Consider the following 23,513-nt stretch of genomic DNA (forward strand, 5'->3'; position numbering starts at 1 on the left):
TGGGCAGCTCACAGGCTTCTTTCTGCCAAAGCACATTCCCTGGTCTTAGACATAGTCCTGCCTTGCACCTAGAAGAACAGTAATGCCTGAGAATAACTTGCCCAAGGTCATTCCACTAATACATAAACTGAGAACTGACTTTCAAATGCAGGCTGGATCTGAAGCCTCAAGCTCAAGAGATGGCAACACCAGGGAGCTGCATAGTGTGGCCAGCGTATGGCATACCCTCCATAAAACAAGACTGAGTGTGGAGAGGCTTGGAATTTGATCTTAGGCAATGGGGAAAAGCAGGTAATAGATATGTAAAAGGCAATCTGAGTAAATAAACAGCTGTTTAGAATTGTGATGCCTTAAGTTCTAGCCCAGAAGCTCAGATGTAAACAAGGAGGTCTCTCCAGCAAAGCAAAGAATCAAGGCCCAAAACCCACCCAGGCAGCCCAGTCATTTTCAATGAAGTTGATTTTCCTAGGTGCCACTGGTGCAAGGAACCTGCAGTCCTCTCCCCACCTGGCTCCATTCCACCAGCGTTGCCAAGATCACTAAATTCACAGGCACATCTGAGACCCAAGGGAAGGAGTAGAGAGCCATACCCATTCACATATGTACCTATATATGGTTCATTTCCTCTACTTATTTATTCGCTGCTTCAAAATCAAAGAGGAGCACAGTGGCATGTACCTGTAGTCCCAGATACTTGGGAAGATGAGATCACTGAAGTCCAGCATTTCAAGACCCACATGGACAATAAAAGAGATCAGGGCCTCATCTTTTTAAAAAAAAAAAAAAAAACAGGAAAAAGAAAAGAATAGGCATTATATCTCAGTGGTCAAGTACATTCTTAACATGTACAAGGCCCAGGGTTCCATCCCCAGCATGCCCCACCAAAAGAATAAAAAGGACTAAAGCAAAGGAAAAATCCCTTAAATGAAGCCCAAGATGTTCCTGTCCAGATCTGACTCCTGCCTACCCTGAAGGCAGTGGTGGGCAGTCAGACTGGGAGAAGCCCATGTCATGGACTATTGAGTGTCCAAGGTTCGCACTTTATCAGGAATTATTTCTCCCACCGCTTTCAAACTGTGTTTGTTCCTGACAGTCAGCACTTGCAACAGCTGTGTGAGTCAAATATTTAGTCCGTGCACAAATTTTCATTTTACTCATTAACACTGGAAAGTGTGGATGAGAACTGCCACCCCAAGCTTCTGGCTTGGGAGAGGCAGCAGGGCCAGCAGACTGGAGCCTGGGAACTGTGTCTGAACCTTACTACTAGCCAGAATCAGAGAATGGCCTTATGAAGACAGACCAGTGTGACACTGCAATTACACTGTGCTGAGGCTGTATAATGGCTACTTGATATTGCTTCTCTTGCAGGATGGGAAAGAACCATTATATGGAAGTAAAAGGGCTTAGATCCAAGGCCCCATCAGGGCCACCATTACTATCAATTACTAAGAACTTTCTGGAGCCAGGCTGATCTAGGTTCTTTGCTTCTGCTGTTCTCCCCAGTCTTTTATGTGGGGATTATACCTTATGACAGTAATCTCCCTTATTCTTGGGGAAAATGTTCCAAGATGTTGCACAGATGCCTAAAATTATGGATAATGCCAAATCATCTATGTCTACCTATCCATCCCTACCTATGATTTAGATCTGTTTGGAAGATGACTGGTTCATGAGGTGCTATACTCATCAGTGGTTTCATCCATTGATGAGTTCAGTAGCTGAATGTGCTGTTAGAAGGTGGGGCCTGGTGGAGGGGGATTGCTGGGAGTGTGACCTGGAAGGGTGTATTCTTGTCCCCAGATCTTCCTTTCTCTGTTCCTGGCTGCCATGGGCTGAGCACCTGTTCCTCGACCATGCCCCTCTGCCATCCCGTTTCTACCTTGGAGTCTGCCAACCATGGATGGAAACTCCTGAAACTTTGCACCAAAATAAATGTCTCCTCTCCTACATTGCAAGCATCAGTTATTTTGTCCCAGGGACAAGAAGGCAAGACACCCCTATGTATATATATCTATGATAAAATTTAATTCATAAATTATTGTGGTAAAAGATTAACAAAGCTAATGATGAAATATAATATACATTATTTACAACTTATGAATTGTTTATTCCTGGTATTTCCCATGCAATATTTTTGCACCATGGTTGATCATAGGCAAATAAAATCACAGAAGACAGACCGCATATAGGGGCGGGACTACTCCCTTGTGTGATTGGGTTTGCTGTGCCCACTACTTACATGGGGAAATAAAGGCTTGGGGCTTGTAAGTGCATCCAAGCCTGGGGCTTTCTGGACAGGAAGATCTTGCTTGTCCTCTCATCACCTCCAGCCACCACATAGTTCTGTATCTCTACTCTCTGTCAGGTGGTAAGAGTGACAATGGTCCTGGCCTAATGTTAGCTGCTGATAAGAAATCCTGTACTTGGCAGAACTGAAAGATCTTGACTGGCTTGCCAAAGCAATTAAACCTACTACGTTGGAGTAGGGCCCAGGTGAGTTTTGCTTTTTAAGCACCTCAGGAGATTGATTCTGGGGCTTGGCCAGATTGGTGAGGTATCCCCCCTCCTCACTAGAAGCAGCTATACCTGTTCCTTGGAAAGTGATGTCAGCCTGATGTCCTAAGAGTGAGTCAGCAGCAGCCTTGGGGCCTGTCCTATGGCTTCCACAGTAGCCCATGTACAGCCCAGCAGTTGGGACAGGGTAGCAGGAGGCTTCTTCATCCTCTCTGTGAGGGGCCCACAGCTCCTCAGGTATGTCTTACCTCCAATTTGGCTTTGTGACTGACTGGTAAATCCCACTCTCAGGTAATTAATCATTTCTCCAGGAGCCTCAGTTCCTCCATCTGGAAAATGAGTAGAATCTGCACCTCTCAGAGCCAACCAAACAGGTCAAGTGCTTAGCATAATGCTAACCAAACAACAGCTTGCTGGATTTCTGGAGGTCTTCTGTGTTAGTTACTTTTCTCTCTTTGCTGAGACAAAATACCCAGCACCAAAAATTAAAGTGGAAGGGGTTTATTTGGCTTATAGTTCATAGAGGTTTCAGTCCATAATCAGCTGGCTGCAAGGCAGGGATGGCAAACAGGCATCACAGAGGAGGAACAACATGGTGCACACAAGGCAGGAAGGTAACAAGAGGGTTTAACAGCATCTTTTTGCTCCTTTTATCTTATTCAGACTACCGGGATTAGGGTGGTGCCAAACTAATCACTTGTAGTAGGTTAGTAATCATATGCCCTTAATCCTAGCATCACACATTCCAGATTTAGCTACCTTTGTAAAAGAAAGTCCCACCTCATCCACATGAGGCTTTGGGGGGACATCTGAACACAAACCATAATGTCTTCTAACACATGCTCACCTCGGTACCTCCCTCCAGCCACCTGGACAAGTCCTATCCTGGACCATACCTTGACAGTGCTCCAGTAGTGTGGAAATCAACCATACCAGTAAATGCAGGTCATCCAAGAGTATCCTCTCACCTCAGAGTAGTTCCAAGATCTAGAAGCCTAGAGGCCAGGAAGGAACATAGAAGAGTCACTGGATGGCAGGGCAGGAGCCTTTGGCTCAGCCACTGCCTAAGTTTAATAGATATGGGCAAGTTTTGTCACCTCTATAAGCCTCAGTTTCTTTGTCAGTAAAGTAAGGCTGAGGGCCTGGGATTTAGCTCAGTGGTTTAGCTGCCTGCTGTGCAAGCACAAGGACCCAAGTTCGATCCCCCCACCCCCCCAAAAAAGTGAGGCTTAGCAGAAGGTTAGTGTCCCATGAGAGCCAGAGAAAAGGAAAGAGAAGGCCCCAGGAGTGGCTGTCTTGACCAGAGCCAAGCTGGGAAGTTGTGAGGGGGTGGTATGAGTAGGCAGATGACTGAAGGTGCCTAGAATTAAATTATAACTATTTGGAGTTGAGGATAAGCCAAGGCAACTTACTTATGCAGAGCTGTGCCTTTGGGGTCTGGGTCAGTGCCAGATGGTACTGTTTTTGGCAGCACTGTAGTAGAGAGAGTAGGAATGTTTCTTCCCTTATTTATTTCTGTGATCCCTTTTTATAGGACATGGAGTAGCTGTTAGGAAACTGAGAAGTAAGGGAAGCCTTGTGCTAGACCCTAAACTGTAAAGATAACTAAGACTCATGCTTGCCTGAAGGAGCTATTATATAAGCTCAGTGCAGCAGAAGTGCCTTTGGGGGGCCCTTTGCCCCCTCCAAGCAGAGACAATGACACCACCACTACCATCACCCCCATCTTCCCTGCTTGGCCACACCTTGCCTTGGATACTGCTCCACCCTTGGAAGACTGACCATCAGTCCTCAGCTTTTTCTTATGTTTTATGATTTTTAATAAGTGATCTTGCTAAGCCAGGAATGAGCATAAGTGTAGATTGCAGAAGTTTTCTTTTTTATGTCTCTGTAAAGATAGCCTTATAAAGTCTTTCTAGGGAAATTATCAGATTATCAGATTATCACAAGGCTCTATACCTAGGAGAAATAATGTTGAGTAGCCTAAGATTGTTACTTGTGGAGCCCCAAATACTCTGTCTTAGTGAATTGAACTGTGCCCCACTACCACCACAAAAAATCCTAACCCCTGTGCTAATCAATGTGACCTCATTTGGAAGTACTGTACAGTTGTCCCTGCTGGATACATTCCAAGACTCCTAGTGGATGCCTGAAACTGGGTATAGTAGCAAATCCTGTGCATATTTTTTTTTGCTACTATATATATATATATATGTAACTATCATAAAGTTTAATTTATAAATTAATCACAGTAAGAGAGTAATAATAATAATAAAACATTGTAACCATATACTATTAAAAAAGGTGTGATTGTGTTCTCTCAAAGCACTTTTAAAGGAAGCATATTACTACTTCTCTTTGGCATATCTGAATTGCTAGCATCACTCCTCTGACACTTCAGGAACATTATTAAGGGTTACTTGAACACAAGCACTGATACCAAGACAGTTGATCTGATAATCAAGATGGCTACTAGGTAACTAATGGGCACAGAATATATATAGCATGCATATGCTTGATAAAGGTATGAGTCACATCCAAGAGGGGACAGCATGAGGTTTTATTATACTACTCAGGACAGCACACAATTTAAACTGTGCATTTTGGCAATGTTTCATTTAATATTTTCAGACCACAACTGACTACAGAAGTCAAACCATGGATGAGGAGGGACTGCTGTAGAGCTCAGGTTGCTACCACAGGGGCCACACTGAGAAGTCGCCCACCACCACAAGGATCTCAGCATCTGGAAGGAGATTTGCCACAGAAGGTGGGATGAAGAGTATGGCCATACCAATCTATCAGGCAAAATTTTGGGAATGAGCTTTGCAGATAGACTTGAGCTTGAATCACAGAAGAGCTACTTTTGTTCTTTGTGATCTTGTCTAAGTTCTTTATTTTCCCTGAGCTTGGAGATTTTATATATTAAATAGGAATGATTTCTATGTTGCAAGAGTGAATGAGGATATTAAAGTGCTTGATTACATAATAGAAGCATCAATACATGACAGCTGTCATTCAACAACAAAAGACTTTTAAATGAATAAATAACAAATCAATGATTTTTTAAGGTTTTAAAAATTAAGAAATTCTGGGGGTTGGAAATGTAGCTCAGTGTAAAGCACTTGTCTAACATGTGCAAAGCCCTGGGTTAAATCTCCAGAGCCAGAAAAACAAAAACTTCAGACATTCTGGTTGAGGAAGCCCAGACCCTCCCCAATCTTAGACTACATATCTTTTGTGTTCATGTGTTCTTGGGCTAGCTTCCTGAGATGGTTTATATCTAGACGTCCCCAAGAGCCTCATGTGCTCAGGTAGGGCTTTTGGAAGAGGACTGGAATCACCTCTCAGCCTTTTGGCTAAGATCAAGTGTGGAAGAGGATTGGATCACAGGGAAACTAATAGCTAACTTGTGGTTAGAAGGTGGGGCCTAGTTAGAGGCAGGCCACTGAGGGTGTGACCTGGAAGGGCGTATCTCCCTCCTGGCTCCTGCTTTCTGTCTCTGTTTCAGGGCCACCATGACATCCTCCATCAAGGCCCTTCCAGTGTACCTTCCTACTTGGAGCTGGCCAATTATGAACTAAAAATGTGAGCCAAAGTAAACCTCTCCTTTTTTAGCTTGTGGGTTTGAGTACATATTTTGTCCCAGTGATGAGGAAAGTGAGACACATCCCTTTTGGGGGGATTTAAGCCTCACCTTCTCTCTGCCATCTCTATTCCCAACATCAGGAACTTATCAGAACCTAAGAGTATAACAGTGAGGACTTAACCTGAGGATCCTGGCATGAAAATTCCAGGAAAAATTGATTTATTTGATTACCTGACTATCTCTGAACCAATTCTGTGCATGCCAATTCCATGAAGCACCTTGATTGGCCAGGACTAAGTGAAAAGCCTCTCTCCCAGTGGTATGGAAGAAGCTGTCTGCCATAGCAAAAAAAAAAAAATGATGTCAATAATCAAAGAGAAATTGGCAATAGATGGATGGACAGAAATGTAAAGCCTTGTAATATTATCTTTTCCCCAAAGAATAAGAAACCACATCTACTCCTGGGCTTTTTTTGAATGTTAGGTAATACCTTCCTTTTTCACATGACTATGAGTAGTAGACTATGAGTACTTCTTGTCATTTCAAAAAGAAGAGTATAAAACAGTATTCTGAACCCCTTCTCCTGCATTTATCAGTCTGGTGGATGTATCAGTCATTTTTGTTTTATTAAATAAACCACCAAACTCAACGCCTTACAAAAACAAGCATATATTTTTCACTGATGGTCCTTCAGATCACCCATGACCCTGACAGACTTCCTGAGTTCAGATAAACTTCACTCTAGAGTGAGGTGTGGGTTCAGATTGTTCTATGTTTCCTCATGATTAGATCAGCAGCTACATGGGGAATGTTCTGTTGGAAAACTGAAGAAAGTTTGCTGATCTAATCCAAAATGTTTGACCTTGTGGATTAGTCCACTGATGAGTTTATAGCTACATGTGATGTTAGGAGGTGAAGCCTGATTGCAGGAGGTGAATCACTGGAGACCTGACCTAGAAGGCTCTACCTCCCTCCCTCCTCTCTTGATAGCTCTCTGCTTCCCACTGCCATGGAGCAATTCTCTGCCATGATGCCTTTCTGCCATGCCCCTCTGTCATGATGCCCTTCTTTGGAGCCAGTCAATTATGGACTGAAACCTTTACAAATTGTGAGCCAAAATGGACCTTTTCTCCGAGTTCTGGATGTTGAGTATTGTGTCTCAGTGACAAGAAAGTAACTAAGAGGGGCTGGGGATTTAGCTCAGTGGTTCCACCACCTGCCTCACAAGCGGAAGGACCCGAGTTCAATCCCTGGTACCAAAAAACAAAACAAAAAAAAACCCAAAAACTGAAAGTAATTAAGAGAGTTACTAATACCCTTGATCAAAGGAATCCTCCTTGACCCATGAAAGTCAGCCTCTCCAACCAAATCCCTCACAGAAGAAAGAATACACATAGAGTAATGAGAGAGAAAAATAACACACAAACACATATGATTGAGGAAGCTGCAGCAGACATATTAACCATGAGAATTTGATGGTGGAAACAGAAAAATAGAAGAATCTTGGATGCTGAGGACTCTGAAGAAGTGTTGAATTATCCCTGGTCTGTTTACCTGAAGATTTTACTCCATAAGAGGATAGATGCTTATATGTTAAAGCCACCTTCTTTTTTTCAGGGCACTGGTATACACATCAAAATGCAACTCCTAGTTAATACAGCTACTGTGTTTAGTTAGGACTGTGTCCATACACAGTGTGATTGAAAAATACAGTGAATGTTTAGTTTTTTTTAAAAAAAAAAAAAACGTATTCCAGTAAAAGACACATTACCATTAACCCCACTACCACAATACTCTACTCCCCTTCAAACACAGTTGTCTCATCCTTCCTGCCACTTTTGGAGGCAGTTCTGGAAGTTCTTTTTCATGAATGTCTTTAGTTCTACTGTGGTGCCTTCTTCAGTGTCCTGAATCAATTAAAAATGTTTACTTTTCATGATCATTTTGACATTGGGGAAGAGCCAGAAGTCACATGAGACCAGATCAAGTGAAAAAGTTAGATGAGGACACACTGTAATATTTTTATTTGATAGAACATGCCATAAAGATTTGGCCAACAAGAGATGATCAAAAAAATCAAGTAAATGTTTAAATTGAAAAATGTACTACAGTAAAAGACAGACTGCAGTTATCTCCCTCAAAATACTCCCTTTTGGGCCAGGGATTTAGCTCAGTGGTTCCAGTACCTGCCTCGCAAGCACAAGGTCCTGAGTTTGATCCCCAGTACCAAAAAAAAAATACTCCCTGTTGCTTTCAACACACTTATTCCATTGTTCTTAGAAATAGGTCTTTTACTGTAGTAAGTTTTTTAAAATTTAAACATTCACCATTTAACTTAAGATTTACTCCTTTATAATGTAAATGTTATGCTTTGTGTCTAGATGTCCCTCCAAAACCTCAGGTGGTTATAAGTGGAGCTTTTCAGAGGTGGCTGGATCTAGAGTGTGTGATGCTGGGATCAAGGTTGTGTGATTACTGAATTAGTCCACTGATTGGTTTGGCATAGTTCTGGGTGGGATTAAGGGTTGCCCTACTGTAGGTATAGCCTAAGGGTGCCCCACCCTAAGAGCCAGTAGCCTGGATGGAATACAAGGGACAGAAAGAGGGTCATTGCTTGTCACTTGTCACTTACCTTTTGCTGCTTGCTTCATGGCTGTTTTTCTGATTTGCTGCCTTCCTGCCTTCTGCCCACTATGATCTGTTTCTTATCTGTGATGCCTCTCTGCCATGCCACTCTGCCTTGAAGCCAGCCGATTATGACTGAAACCTCTACAAACTGTGAGCAAAATAAACCTTTCCTACTTTAACTTTGGGTGTTGGGTATCTTGTCTCAGCAACAAGAAAAGTAACTAAGACAGTAAGTAAAATCTTAGTGTGTGGGACAGGATTTTTGAACAGAATCTACTACATTTATAGGTATCTGAGGCTGTCAAAAATTTGATGCTAGGGCCGGGGATTTAGCTCAGTGGTTCCACTGCCTACCTTGCAAGCACAAGGAGCCAAGTTCAATCCCCCTGGTAACCAAAAAAAAAAAAAAATTTTTTTTGATGCTACAGGAATAGAAAAAAAGGGATATGAATACAGGGGCTCACACATGCTAGTCAAGTGCTCTCCCACTGAGCTATACCATTGGATGTTTTAATTTTAAGAGAGGGTGTCACTAAGTTGCCCAGGTTGGCTTTGAATTTGCAGTCCTTTTACCTCTGCCTCCTAAGTAGCTGGGGATTACAGATGTATATCACCATGCCTGGAAAATGTAGGGGATTCATTTGAGTAAGAAAAATCTCTTAAATTTGGGCTGTATGTACATTATTTTGTTTTTTGTTGTCATTGGTTTTTTTTTTCCTTCTTTTTTCCTTTTGAGATAGTTAGTGTCTTGCTATATAGTTCAGGCTGGCCTTGAACTCACTATATAGCACAAGCTGGCCTCAAACTTACAGCAAACCTACTGCTTCAGCCTCCTGAGTGCTGGGATTAAAGGAATGTGTTACCATTCCTGGCTTGTTCTCAGTATTTTTAAAAATAGTGAAAATGAGAAGAAGAAAATAGCAGTAGCATGGTGCTCTAGGCCACAAAGGCATGAAGAAGGATCCCTACAAAATTCCCCCACAGATGAGGGAAATAATTTGTTTTACCCTATTCTGGTAAAACTGGATTATTGCTCCCAATGCTTTACACCCTCCCTGTAAAGAGTCACACACCTGTACCGTTTGCAATGCCACTCTGAAGAGCCACTACAAGAATAGATAGAGCTGGGTGTGGTGGTGCACACCTCTAAGTCCAGCACTCTGTAGGTTGCTGTATAAGGATCACTGCAATTTTGAAGGCAGTCTGAGCTACATAGAAAGAAGACTTTGGGGGGGGGGGGGGTCATCTCTGTCCTATTGTTACTGGGTGTGCTTGGCCACATGACTTGCTTTTAGTCAATGAAATGTGATCAGACATGATACAAACAAAACTTTTCAATGTGCTGTTCGGCTTGGCTTGCCCTCTTGTACTCCTGCTATCTACCATGAGAAGAATGTGCCTGAAGAGCAGCTCCTGCCAGTGGATGAGAGATAGGATACCCAAGTTTGATCCCCGGTACCAAAAAAAAAAATCGGAAACAGATATTTCCTCTCACTCCACCCTCTGCTTCAGTGAACATGCTCTCAAGATATGTGTTTCAAGAATGTTCTGTAACTCCACCCACCCCCTCTGCTTCATTGAACATGCTCACCTACCCTATAGATCCCTATAAGGAGGCTCTACCTTTCTTTTTCTTTCTTTTTTTTTTCCAGTACGGGGATCAAACTCATGACCTTGCGCTTGCAAGGCAGGCACAGGGCCCACTGAGCTAAATCCCCAGCCAAGGCTCTCATTTCTGGTAGGGTAATTAGACTCCTCTGAGCCCACCAGTGCTTGTCAGCATAATAAAGTTTTTTTCTCCACCTCTTCAACTGACCATTAGATTCTCAAGTCTTCAAATTACAAGGGCTGCAACCCAGAGCCACCACACTGAGCTGTAAAGCTCAGCTATGCCTTCAGAGATGTGGCACTTGGCTGCAACACTGAGCTGTAACACTCAGCCATGCCTCTGAGCTGTGGCACTTAGATGAGACACCAAGCTGTAACACTTGGGTATAGCATTGAGCAGCTCTGTATCTTGATTGACTGGTTTAGGTGTGAGGAGATGGCCTGAGGGTTGCTGGGCAGGGTTGCTAAAAGGGAGTAAAGGGGGTTGAGGGCATGAGGAACTGAAAGTCCTTGGCTGTATCCCTGGAATCCAAGCAGTGTAGATGTTTCCTGTAACTGTAACAACTGCAACCCAGTGTAAGAGGTGGGGGAGGGCAGCCTAGGGTGAACTAGTGTTTAAGATGGAGGTGCTCCTGTTTATATCCTTTGACAGAAAAAAAACAGGGCCACAGTTTTTCACAGCAACAGTTCAGCCTCGCCAAGATTCAGAATCCAGATACTGGAAAATTATAACTTGGAGAAGAAAAAAGGAGAAGTAGACTACCACGAACCAGGAAGGAACTGCCAGGAAAATTAAAAGCTACAAAGAAATTTAAGAGACAGATACAACTTGGTAAAAGGAAGAGACAGTCTGCACTTGCTCCCCACCTCCTGTCTCCTGACTCACAGGAAAGGGAGAACAAATCTGAGACAAAACAAAAGCTGGGACTCTGAGGATCCTCAGGGAGAAACACATTGGAGGTTGCTGGGATCTGCAGAGAAAGCTCAGAATTCTGCTCTGATGTGTCTTTCGATAGGCAACAGTTGGTGACTGACTCCAGTCCAAGCACCCACCGTACCCCTGAAAAGAGTGCTGGATTGAATGCCATTCTGAGGAAGAGTTGATTATTTGAACCTGGGACTCAGAACAGCCATGAGAATCTTTAGTTCAGGGCTCCCAGAGTTAACCCTCTCACAGAGACTGAGAGACAACCATGGTCAGGGAGCCATGGTCAAGCAGTAGACCAAAAAGAGACCCCATGAGGTGTTTGAGCCAAATGATATAGGCACCGTGCCTGCGGCCAGAGGCCAGGCCCAGCTGTTTCTCTGGATTTGAAAGACACAGCATTGGCACCGTTCCCTACTTCTACTGTCTGCTGGTGCCTATATCCAGCACAGATGTGGATCTGACTGCTTCTTTTAAAAAAAAAAGAAGGAAAGGTTTATTTAGCTCAAAGTTTGTAGAGGTTTTAGTCATTATCACCCAGCTCTAAAGCAGGTGGTACAAGACAGAGGGGCAACAGTTCATGGCAGTGGAAGACAGCAAAAACAAAGAGGGAATTTAAAGGCATCTTTCTACCTCTTTTATCTTATCTAGACTACTTAGGGTGGGTAGCACTCACACCCTTCATCCTAATGCCCTTGAGCCTAGCATTGTGTCATGAATCAGTCACACACTTCAGATTCAGCCACCTCTGAAAAAGCTCTACCTACAACTGAATGAGGCTTTGGGGTACATCTAGACACAAGCAATAACATTCAACCCCTGGGCCCCCAAAGACTCATGCACATCCCTTTAGTCAAAAGGCATGTAGTCTACCTAAGAGTTGTCAAAGTCTTAACACTTTTAGTATTGCTGAAAAGTCTAAATCTAAAGTCTCTTCTGAGATTTAAGGCAAACTCTTAGCTGCAAGCCCCTGTATAAATGAAAAGAAAGTTAAACACTTCTAACATTTAATAGCAAAAGACAGACATTTCCATTTTAAAAGTTGCAACAGGGGAATACAAAGGAATGGGACCAAAGCAAGTCTAAAATCTAACAGGGCAAACACTAAATCTCACAGTTTTACTTTTAGAATCTCCAGCAATCTGTGGCAAGTTGTGAACCCTAAAGGGCTTGGGTGGTTCTGTCCCTCTGGCACTTCTAGTGGTTGTAATTTCCATAGCTTCTCTCTGGGGCTGGCTCTATTCTCTCTTTGTAGTTTTCTTTAGATGATCCATGTTCTTAGCTTTTTTAAACTTCTGAGGTCTCTACTGCACCTTTGGCTTCACACACAGCTTTATACACTGTCCTCTCAGGGGCACACTCCCTGGCATCTCAGGCCTTTTTGTGAAATCTGGGTGGAAGCCATCCGGACCTCACAACTCTTGCATTTTGCACGCACCTAAATCCAGCACCATGAGGATGACACCAAGGTTTCTTGCCAGCTAGAGTAGTAGTGGGGCTTTTTTTTCTCTTGACTGTAGAGGTTGAGTGCCTATGAAGTAAATCTTGAGGAACAACTTCTCTAGGCTGCCGCCGTTTTGGAATATGGTGCTCTCGGGCTTTTTTAAAGAGAAGTCTTTTACAGTGGACCCTTGACTTACGAATTCAATTTGTTTGAGAGGGCTGGTTGTAACTCAAGTTGGTCAATTAAAGGCTCGGGCTCCTCTATACAGCCTTCAAAGTCTTTCTCCTGTACACAGGCAGATCTCAGTGTCCTTAGACAGACACTGGCCCAGGATTTCTCAATTAACCCCACACAGGAAAGGATGTTGTAATGTTCCTTCCAGAACTCTTTAAGGGTTAAATCTGTATCTGAGACCATTTGGAAGCGCAAGTGCCTGGCATTTGGGTCGTAACTCAAGACTTTGGTTGTAAATTATTAAAATTTCAGAGATAACCTAAATTGTTTGTCAGGCCAGTCTGTAACTTGAGGGTCTGCTGCACTTTTGTAACTTTGAGGCTGTAAAGGGTGCAGTCTTGTTACTTCTTGTGATACCTTCAGGACATCTTTTTTATATTAATTTTTTTTTTCAGCAATCAAGATCTCCTCTGCTCTGTCTTTGCAGTCCACAGCTTTCCTTCCTTCCTGGCCAAACTCAAAATATTTTAAATCATTCTGCTGGGCAATTTGGTCTTGATTCTCAACATAAATCTGGCTAAAAGCTCCCAACAGCAACTGTGCCACTGCCTCAACATTAGACTACCTTGAAAATTCTTCTGCCAGATGAATTGGTTCACTGCCCTTAATCTTAGTCTCAAGCAAAGTCTCTGGACATGAGCAAAATGCAGGCAAACTTTCTGCCAAGGTATAACACACATTGCCTGGAGTCTAGTAGCGAATGCAATCCTCCTTCCCAGCAGAAACCTCCTGAGCCTGGTCTCTACTGGCAGGATTTTTATCAGCCTTCTGGTTGTCTGGGCTCTGATCAAAATCTCCCATCAAATACAGCTAAAGGTGTTCCAGCTCTTTTTCAGCCAGCATCTCTGAACCTTTCTAAACTTTTCCCCTTCCTATAATCCAGTCTCCTAAACCACATGGTCAGGTACAGTCACAGCAACAGACTTCCCTCTCAGTATTAAAATCTGTCTTGGTTACTTTTCTTGTTGCTTGTTTGAGATGTCCAAAGTACAATTTGCTTCACAGAGGGCCACCACAATACACACATTGCTATCTTTGCAGGCCATGTGAAGGGGGGAGTTGCCATGCATGTCTTGGAAGTCAACCAAATAGAGTCTTGATGACCTCCATCTGACACCGCCGTACAGCAAGATGAAGGGCAATGTGCTCATCCTTGGGAGGCACTCCATGCTCAGCCAGACACTCCACAATGTCACGGTAGCCCCTGGCAGAGGCTGTCAGGAGTGGCGTCTCTCCTTCCCAGTTCTTGTTGTTCACATTACAGCCAGCTTCACAAAGGGCTTTGGCCACAGAGTAATAGCCATGCCAGGCAGCACAGCGCAGGGGAGTTTCTTCTTCCTTGTCCTGGAAGTTGGGATTAGATCTGAAGCTGCACAGGAGCAGAACCATGTCAACATGGCCATAGCAAGCTGCCATGTGAAGGGCCGTCTCTCCAGACTTGTCTTTAACATCCAAAGAGTACTTGTTCTCATTGAGAAATTTCAAACTATCCACGTGGCCATGTCGAGAGGCCCAGTACACAGCATTAGATCCACCCTTATCCTGGACATCAATTCTTGAGCCTCTTTTTAGGAACAGCTATAGTATTTAAATATTCCCACAGGAGCAGGAATGAGTAATGGAGGTGTCCCATGCTTGTTGGGTTGGTTTACATCATAGTTAGACAATGAGCTCAGAAGGTGCTGCAAGCCTGACACTGTCATTGTTGATAGCATGGATGATGGCTTTCATCACAAAGGAGTCTTCCTTATCCAGAGTATCATCACTTCTGGCAACACTCATGTTACTTCTGGACAAGAATGATCTGGACAACCTTTGCCAGAGTGATATCAAGTGAACAGATTGTTTCCATTTTTTCTGGGCTGCAAACTTTTTGAATTTCTCCATATTTACTGCTGATGCTTTTCTACTAAGTGCTTATTGTGTATCTTTAGGCTTGATCCAGGGATGCTGCAGACTATCTTGAATTGTCATCCTCTTCTTTGGATCATTGACCAGAAGTCTTCTGATGAAATCTTTGGCTAGGGCACTGGTATTACTGAAGTATTCTTCCCCAAATTCATAGTTGACTGTAGACATATTTGCTAACATTTCTTGCTTAGTGTCCCCAAGAAATGGGGAGGCCCCGCTTAAGAGAATATAGATTATTACCCCAATACTCCACATATCTGCCTCAAGACCCAGAGGTTCATAGTGGACTATCTCAGGAGCAACAAACTCTGTTGTTCTGAATATGTTCTTCAATTCATTTCCAAAGTCAATTTTATGGGCCAAGCCAAAGTCGATTATTTTGATCTGAGGTTTGGGAACATTTCTATCCAAAAGCATTATGTTCTCAGGTTTAAGGTCAAAGTGGGCAACCTGAAGGGAGTGCAGGTAGTAGACACCATTAAGAATTTGCTTCAGAAATTCAGTTGCTTCTTCTTCAGTCAGAGATTCCTTTTCAGCTAAGAAGTCAAACAGTTCGCCACCTGCAACGAGCTCCAGGATCAGAATGACCTCTGTCTTGCTCTCATACACCTCAAGCAGAGTGATGACGTTGGGGTGCTGGATTTCCTTCAGGATGCTCGATGTCCTCCCAGCTCACTCCCCGCCAGCTGGGGTTGGTCCCCCTCTTCTTGATAAACTTGGTGGTATACTGCAGACCAGTGCTTTTCTCACGGCATTTCTTCACCATTGCAAACTGTCCACTGCCAAGTTCCTCGCCGGTGTAGTAGTAATCATCCACGTTTTCCTGCCTGAACACCGTCATGATAAACTCACACCTCACCAAAGCCCAGTGCACTTCAGCTCTGTTTCCCAAACCATCACCACTGCTCCAGCGCCTCTGGATGCCCCCCATGCATCAATCTTCAGTACGACACCATGCAGCCCCACGGGTCCCTTGGGAGCGTGGCGGGCTCTGACCATGGGTGTGGCCAGGACCAGCGACCTGGTGAAGCCCACGAACCGCACACCCGGGCCGCGAGGGTCACAGGGCCCCACCGAGGTGGAACAGAGTCCTCACGCCAGTTCCTCCGGGCTCCCCGCTCCTGACTGCTTCTTTATCTACCAGCCTGAGTAGGGCCATATCTTGATTTGGAAGAAAACCATGCACTCAAAATCACAGAGAAATTTCTTTTTTCTTCTTTTTGTGTATGTTTCTTTTTCTTCTTTTTCCTTTTCTCTCTCTTCTTCACTAGTTTATTGGGGTTTGGAAGGTTTTTCCTTTCTCCTTTTCTTCTTCTTTTTTATATCTTTTTTTCTTTTTTCTCTACTTTTCTCTATTTTAATTTTTCTCCCTTCAATTCTTTCTTATTTTTATTTCACATATAATTTCTTTCTCTCCCTTTTGCTTTTATCTCCTATTTCTTGTCAGGTTTTTTTGTAACCTTTGTGTAATTCTTTGCATGAACATCTTTCTACCCCACAATCGAATCCTTTGTCCCATTTCTCTCTCCTCTTCCTCCTATCATATAGCTTAAAGTTTCAAAGTTTTCTTGCATTCTCCTCTTCCCAACCCTTTATATCTTTAATAGTGTAACCATAAAGGTTTATTAATCTTTAGATAGGTAACTTTATAAAATTACTGTTGAATTCTTTTCTACCATTAGCAGAGATACAGCTGTCACATTTGGTACATTGGTACCACGGTTCATGAACTTAATTTGTTTTATGATTTCGGGGAAGATAGCTGCATTTGTGTTTGTGGGAGAAGATGGCCATGGTAGTGTTTGTTACCCAACGTGGAGTTTGTAAACAGAAGTGAAATTTTGTCATACACTTTTGTTTGAGAACCAAATTGTTTGCAAACAGAAGTGTTCCTGAATGGAAATATTACTATACATATTAGCTGTAAATCAATACCTGGCTTGTTTTAATATTTACACTATAATTATGGATTTCTTCTCTAGGGTTAAGGCAGCACATAGTTGGTTCTTTTGGTATGTTAATATCTAATTTATCTTAGATAATACTACTATAGCTGATTTACTTGTTAGTACCAGAGTTGCATAATTGTTGCTATTAATGGGTTTTCTCTGTAAGCCAACACCCAGATTACCTTTGGGACATTAACAACACTAGGATACATTTCCAGAGAACTTAGTGTTAGGCCAATTGCACTGCATCCTCCCTTCCAAAACTAACCAAAGTGGTTGGATCATGGGGCAGAGGCAAAGGAGCATGTATATCACAGAAAAGCAACTAAAGATATCTCTATACCAGCAATGAAATCTTTACACTATGCACATTCCAAAATCTTAGCACAAACACAAAAAAAGAATAGAAACATGGGAAGACAAGCCAAAAAAAAAATGCCTCCCAACTCCTCCAAAACAAATACAGGGAGCATCAAGAGGGAAAATAGAATAAGCCACACACCTGAAATATGCAAAAGGATAACAGAGGAGGTTAGAAAATAGATCAAAGAGGTACTCAAGAGGATCACAGGAGATATAACTAAATGGATAATGGAATAACCAAAATGATCCAGTAAAGTGAGCTAAACAAAATAATACAAAACATGACTGACCAGTTTAGCAAAGAATCAGAGTCCATGAAAAGGTTTCAATCAGAAATCTAGAAGATTAAAAATTGTATTGAAAGAATGGGCAGCAGAAGAAACCAATGTGAGGACAGAATTTCAGAATGAAAAACAATGCCTTTGAAGACCAGCTACTGAAAGACACCTTAAAAGCAAGAAGCAAACAGGAAAAATTGATCCAACAGCTGCTAGATGATGGGAAAAAAGACTAATTGAAGAGTAATTTAAACAAGTGAAAAATCAGAAGACAGCACAAATGGTATAAAAACATCTTCACAGAAATAATGGCAGAAAACTTCCCAAATATAGGGAGAGGAATAAACATACAAACAACTCAGGCCTATACAACCTCAAATGGCCATAACCAAAAGAGAACATCTCTGCATCACATTATACTCAAACTACCAGAAGTCCATCACAGGAACAAATCTTAAAAGCTTTTAGAGTAAAGCTATGAATCACATATACAGGTAAACTCACTAGTGTTACAGCAGACTTCTCAATACAAACCTTAGAGGCCAGGAATGCTTGAAATGAAGTGTTCGAAGGCCTAGCGGATAACAAATTCCAACCCTGAATTATATATTCTGCAAAACTTTCCTTCAAAACTGATGGAGAAATAAGGTATTTCCATGACAAGGAGAACCTTGAGAAATTCATGACCACAAAACAAGCATTGCAAAAAATTCTCAAGGATTGCCTAGAAAGAGACAATGAAACCAATAATATGAATAATTCAAAAAGAATCAATACACCTGGCAGGATGAGTAGTTAAGAAAAAGAAAAAAAAGAAATCAGCAACAGGAAAATTACACAATGACAGGAATAAGGCAATAACTGTCTATAATAATTCTTTTTCTTTTTTTGTACTGGGGATCAAACTCAGGACCTTGTGCTTGTGAGGCAGGTGCAGTGCCACTGAGCTAAATCCCCAGCCCGCTATAATAATTCTTAATGTGAATGGTCTCAGTTCCCCAATCAAAAGACACAGATTGGCACAATCGATCAAGAAACAAAACCCAACAATATGCAGTACACAAGTGTCGGTGGTCTCTCTAGAGGGAGACCTGAGACCCCAGAAAGCACTGACTTTTAAAGAAAGAAAAGGAGATAGCCTGGGGGATGAACAGCAGTTTAATTCCTCTGGCACTATTTGACAATCACAAAGGAAAGAAGCAAGGCTTTTATACATGCAGGAAAGCAGCTTAGTTATTCTGGCTATTATCTTTCTGATTTTAACCTCTGATGATAACCAGTGACTTTAAGTGACTCATAAAAGCTACAGGTGAATTCACAAGTCCCCTGTTTCCATTCACCAATCCTGTACATCAAAGAGCACACTGCAGCCCTCTTCTTATCAGATAGTATCAAGAGAGCAGGACAATTTCAGCCAAAATCAAGCCACCGGCCCACCACAAACATCACAGATGTGCATAGTGAGTCGTATCTCTCTCACCACCCATAGAGTCATTGGGTCATAGTTCTCTGATCCCAGGAAATGGTAAATAAGAAAACTAGGAAAACCTGTTTTTCTCCTGTGAGACTTTTACAATGTCTCTTAAAGTTTTCTGGCATTCTTTTAAAGAACAGACTTGTGAAATTTCCCAGAAACAACTTAATTTTCTCAGTTAACAAACTTCTTGTGATCAATTCTTACAACTAGATAGCTGAATTCTACAATTTCCCACACATAAGAAGTACATTTAATTCAAAAAAAGAAATTCACAGATTAAAAGTCAAAGGATGGAAAACAATATTCTATGCAACAGAAACCCAGAAAAAAGCAAGAGCTAGCCTAATTTAAGACAAAGTGGATTTCAAGCCAAGGCTGATCAGAAAAAACAAAAGAGGTCACAACATATTGGTTAAGGGAACAATAAGAAGAGATAACAATTATAAACATATACACACCAAACACCAGCATGAGCAACTTTATAAAACAAACACTAATGGACATGAAAAATCAGGTGAACATCAATATAATGGTGATGGGGAATCTCAATACCTCACTGTCATAAATAGATCAACTAGATAAAAAAATCAACAAGGAAATCAGAGTTGAACCAAACCTTTGAACAAATGGACTTAATAGGTATCTACAGATTGTTTCATGCAACAACAACAAAGTACTCATTCTTCTCACCAGCACATGAGACTTTCTCCAAAATAGACCACATATTAGCCCATACTTGCTTAAGTAAATGCAAAAGAATCAAAATTATCCCATGCACATTATCAGATCATAGAGCAATGAAACTAGAAATCAATGGCAAAAGAAGCCACTGAAACTATACATATGCATGGAAATTAAACAATACCTCTTGACTAATCAGTGAGTCATAGAAGAAATTAAGGAAGAAATTAGACATATTCTACAATCAAATTATAATACCAGTATGACATACTGAAACCTATGGGATACAATGAAAGAGCCCTAAGCAGAAAGTTTATAGCAGGGAATTCCTATATTTGAAAAACAGAATGAACTCAAATAAATAACCTACTGATACACCTCACAGCCCTAGAAAAACAAAAACAATCCAAACCCAAAGATAGTACAAAGAAGGAAATCATGAAGATCAGAGCAGAAGCTAATGAAATTGAGAATAAAAAAAACAATACAAAGAACCAATGAACTGAAGTTGGTTTTCTGAAAGATTAAACAAAATAAGCAAACCTTAAATCAACCTTACCAAAATAAAAAAAGACCCAAATACATGCAATGAGAAATGAAGCAGATAAAATCACAACAGATTCTGCCCAAATCCATAAGATTATTGATAACTACTTTGAAAACCTGTCCTCTAATAAAATGGAAAACTCAAAAGAAATGGATAGACTGTCAGATAATTATGAGCCACCAAAACAGAACCAAGAAGAAAAATGCTGAATAATCCAATATCAATCAATGATACTAAAGAGGTAATTAAAAAATCAATCAACTGAGAAAAGCCCAGGTACTGAGGGATTCTACAAGGCCAAATTCTACAAAAATTTTAGAGAACATTTAACATCAATATTCCTTATATTTTTCAAACTCCTTAATGAAACCAAAAGAAAAGCAGTACTCCCAACATCATTTCTGGAAGCAAGCATTACCCTGATTCCAAAACCAGAAAAGGATCCAACTAAAAAAGAGAATTACCAGCTCAATTGCCCATCAACTGGAGGCTGGATAAAGAAGATGTGTGTGGGGTTTTTTTTTAATAAAATGGAGTACTACTCAGCCATAAAAATGCAAAATTAGAGATATTTATAGCTAAATGGATGCACATTGAGGCCATACTCTTAAGTGAAATAAATAGAATACACATGTGTAAATACTGAATAGTTTCTCTGGTGTGAGAAACTGAAAGTGTAAATATGAATCAAAATATATAATCAATAATGTGAACTAGGAAGAAAAGGGGCAAAGGGGAAGGGGCAGTGTGAGGGGTAGGGGAAAGGAAAGAAGGGAAAAGAAAAAATATGAGAAAAGGAAAAAATGGAAGCAAAGTCTCTGTAAATAGGGAGGGATGGAGGGCTTGAAGGGAGGGCAGAGGAATGGGAAAAAAATAAGAACCAAGATATATCATGTAAAGGTGAAAATTTCCAATGATAAATGTCATTATATTGTATATCTAAAATGTACCAATAAACTTAATGAAAAAATAAATGTAACTCACCACATAATCAGAAGCCAGGCCAAAAATCATGCGATCACTTCAATAAATGCAGAAAATGCATTTAGCAAGATCCAACAACCATTCATGATAAAAACCCTGAAGACAATAGGTGTAAAAGGTCTTTATCTTAATCTGATAAAAGCCATCTTATGACAAACCAATGGCCCACATCATATTAAGTGAAGAGAAGCTGAAAGCTTTCCCTCCAAAATCAGAAACAAAACAAAAATGTCCACTATCACCACTCCTGTTCAATATTCTTCTCAAAACATTAGTCAGAGCAAATTAGGTAAGAGAAATAACAGGGATATGGATAGGAAAGGAAGAAGTTAAATTATCATTATTTGCAGATGACATGATCATCTACAAAAAAGACCCCAAAAACTCCACCTAAAGACTCCTGGAATTAATAACCAAAATAGGTAGCATAGCAGGATATGAAGTCAACACTCAAAAATCATGTTCCTGTATACCAATAATAAATTCACTGAGAGGGAAATCAGGAAAACTATACCTTCCATAATAACAGCAAGAAAAATGAAATACTTAGGAATTAACATAACTAAGGACGTGAAAGACCTCTGCAATGAAAACTACAGTACTTTTTTTTTTTTAAGTACCAGGGATCGAACTCGGGACCTTGTGCTTGTGAGGCAGGTGGTGGCACCACTGAGATAAACCCCAGGCTACAGTACTTTGTAAATGGAGATCAAATAGGACATCAAATAATGGAAAGATATTCCCTGTTCCTAGATAAGCAGAACTAGAGAAAACAATGCTAAAATTCATATGGAACCATACCAAACCTAGAATAGCAAAAGCAATTCTGACCAACAAGGGAAATGCAAAGGGAATCATAATTCCAGACTTGAAGTCATACTACAAAACTACAGTGATTAAAAACAGAATGGTATTGGGGGAAAAAATTGTGAATCAATGTAAACAGGATGCAGAAACAGCTCCAGGCACATTCAGAAATGGGCCAAATACTTTTGCTGGATGAAAGATAGCTTCCTGAACAAATTGTGTGGGGGAAACCTGGTAATCCACATGCCAAAGATTGGACATAGACCCATGTCTCTCAGCAAGCATTAAAATAAAATAAAAATGGATCAAGTATCTAAATTTTTTTTGGTACTGGGAGTCAAACTCGGGACCTTGTGCTTGTGAGGCAGGTGACAGAACCACTGAGCTAAATCCCCAGCCCTCAAATATCTAAATACTAAAACAGAAACACTTAATCTACTGGAAGACAAAATAGATAAAACTCTTAAAATATAGACACAGGCAAAGATTTTCTGAAAAGAACCCCAGCTGTACAAGATACCTTCTAGGTATCTTCTCAAAAGAGTTAAAGACATTATATTACAGTAATACATTTATACCCATGTTTATAGCAGCACAATTCATAATAGTTAAACCTTGGAAGGGGCCTATATGTCCACCAACAGATGAATAGATAAAGAAAATGTGGTATTCACACACAATGGAGAACTACTCTACCATAAAGAAAGATAAACTTGAGTCATTTGTAGGAAAATGGATGCATGCTGAGACCATAATATTAAGTGAAGTAAATCAGACACACATGTTTAAATATTGCATGATTTCTTTTATATGAGAAACCCAAATTATAAAGTGCAAAATAAAAGATAAAAAGGTAATATATAGAGAGATCTCTTGGGACAGCACATGATAATTCAATTTAATAGTGTCCTAACAATGGAGATGACTGGGTCTTTTGAAGGCTGAGTTTATCTTCCTTGAGAAGGTAGAATTTGAGGCAGAGTTCAACTGGGTAATATCTGTGTGAGAGGCAGAAGAAGGCATCAGAGGTGAAGAACTCCTGCCCCTAAAGCTATGGAGATGACAGCTGTGGAGATAACATGAACTTTCTGCAGTAGGAGATATCTGGGCTCTGAGGAAAAGACCTAACTGCCCAGTAGCCTGGGAAGAAGCCAGAAAGACATGTGTACCATAGCTTATGAAGGCAGAGCAGGACTGAAGACATGTGGAGGTAACCAGCTCCAAGGTTGTCAGCAGGACCTGTGGAGAAATGCCCCCCTCCAGGTGAGTGAGCCCCAGCAGAGTTTGTGGGGGTCAGCAAGAAGCATTCTGGAGCACTGTTTCCAGGACTTGCTTCAGTGCCAGCAGACTTGGGTCCAAATTCTATGTTTGTCACTTGGTACTTGACCTCTCTGCTACTCTACTCATCTCCAAAGGAGTTGTTATAAGGACTGAATTAAATCAAATGTGCTCAGATGTATACAGTGCTTAGAATGTTAGGAATTTTTTAAATTGTGTGGAGGCAGCTGGGAGTTGTGTACAAATTCAAGAAGATGAAGACGAAGAAGTCTCTACCTACTTTGGATGCATGGCAG

General features: G+C 41.2%; 1 protein-coding gene and 1 pseudogene across 1 annotated transcript in view; one reads left to right on the top strand and one right to left on the bottom strand.

Moving 5' to 3' along the window:
* The first annotated feature begins 766 nt into the window (after positions 1-766).
* The window catches only part of LOC110344027 (uncharacterized), a 30,963-nt gene continuing 8,216 nt past the window's right edge, over positions 767-23,513 (top strand). The window contains exons 1-3 of the mRNA XM_087198010.1: positions 767-1,986; positions 2,366-2,493; positions 5,146-6,102. The gene's annotated coding sequence lies outside the window, so the exon portion shown is untranslated. The remainder of the gene's footprint in view (positions 1,987-2,365; positions 2,494-5,145; positions 6,103-23,513) is intronic.
* Positions 13,124-15,767, bottom strand: LOC101704849 (death-associated protein kinase 2 pseudogene; annotated as a pseudogene).

This window comes from Heterocephalus glaber, unplaced genomic scaffold, assembly GCF_053883595.1.
Source record: "Heterocephalus glaber isolate CG9 unplaced genomic scaffold, H.glaber_assembly_v1.0 deba00000347, whole genome shotgun sequence".
In the NCBI taxonomy this organism is placed as follows: Eukaryota; Metazoa; Chordata; class Mammalia; order Rodentia; family Bathyergidae; genus Heterocephalus; species Heterocephalus glaber.